This window comes from Mesocricetus auratus, unplaced genomic scaffold (assembly GCF_017639785.1).
Source record: "Mesocricetus auratus isolate SY011 unplaced genomic scaffold, BCM_Maur_2.0 Super-Scaffold_100020, whole genome shotgun sequence".
NCBI classification, from domain to species: Eukaryota; Metazoa; Chordata; class Mammalia; order Rodentia; family Cricetidae; genus Mesocricetus; species Mesocricetus auratus.
This window is the reverse complement of record NW_024429201.1, coordinates 23351656-23352795: the sequence shown is the minus strand read 5'-3', so window position 1 is coordinate 23352795 and position 1140 is coordinate 23351656. Positions and strand designations below refer to the sequence as shown.

The 1140-nt window shown below is 51.8% G+C and overlaps 1 pseudogene; it reads right to left on the bottom strand.

Annotated features, from left to right (window-relative positions):
• Positions 1-465: 465 nt before the first annotated feature.
• On the bottom strand, positions 466-940 carry LOC101831016 (annotated as a pseudogene).
• Positions 941-1140: the final 200 nt, after the last annotated feature.

The following is a 1140-nucleotide window of genomic DNA, read 5'->3' as shown; positions in this document are numbered from 1 at the left end:
TGGCCAATATCAAGGGAAAGGGGAGGGTAACCAGCTGGTGCAGGGAGGGTCATTTCCATGGCTCATTTACTCACAGAACTAAACAGACGAGCACAGAGTCACTATTGTAGTTAGAGGTTAGCAGCATGGGATGGGAAGGGATGAGGATTAGGCAGTCGTGTTGTTAAAAAAAATATACAGGCTCCCTCCAAAATTCATGCCTGGAAAGGGACTTGGTCCACTTCAACCCAAGAGGAATCAGAAGATAAGAGCAGTCTGGGAAGACTGGAACCATCAGGGATGGAAGGAGGTGGATGGTCTGGGACGGGATGGGGGAACTGACATATGGCAACTGGGGTGAAGTGACTGCCCTCCTGATACTGGGATGCCCCCAGTGTCTCCGGTCTGGCAGGAAAGGGGCAGCCTGCAATACCCAAGAGCAGGCCTGGGGCTGCTATATGCTCCAGCCTGGGGGCTGGAGGCAGCTCACCAACGCTTGCCCTCCAGGGAGATGATGGCGCCGCCGACTAGTTTCTCTGCCAGGGCACAGCGGTCCTAGACCTGGTTGTAGCAGTTGGCTTGTAATTCGTTTTTGATTCCTGTCAGCTTCTTCTTGATGGCATCCTTGGAGCTGGCAAAGTCATTTTGCTCTTTGCACACTGGGAGGTCCAGAAGATGAACACCAAGTCATCCTTCTTATACTTGGTCTCATAGGTTGCATCATAGCGGTGGTCCTTGTCTGGCAGCTTCTTGTCATAAGTAGTGTAGGGGTCATCCACATCGGCCCCCCCATCTGCTGCCAGGATTCCCTCGCCCTCCTCCAGGGTGATGTTCTTGTCCTCAGTCAGGCAGAAGAGCACCGCCTTCTTGCTTTTCTTCACTTCTGGTGTCGAGGACTTGCACACCTTCATGTCATTGAACTGAGCACCGTGATGACACCATTAGAGGCAGCCACACCAGAGGCCACGTTTCCAGAAGCGAAAGGGAGACAGGGAGAGAGCTACAGAAGAACTTGAGCCACTGGAGCTGCTGCTGGCATCCGAGTACTGGAGTTAGGGTTCTTACTAGAGGTGTGGTTAAAATTTCATTTGGGGCTAGGTAGCATGATTAATAAAAACCCAGAGACAGATATTGGGGTTCAATCTGAAGATCAGAAAAGCA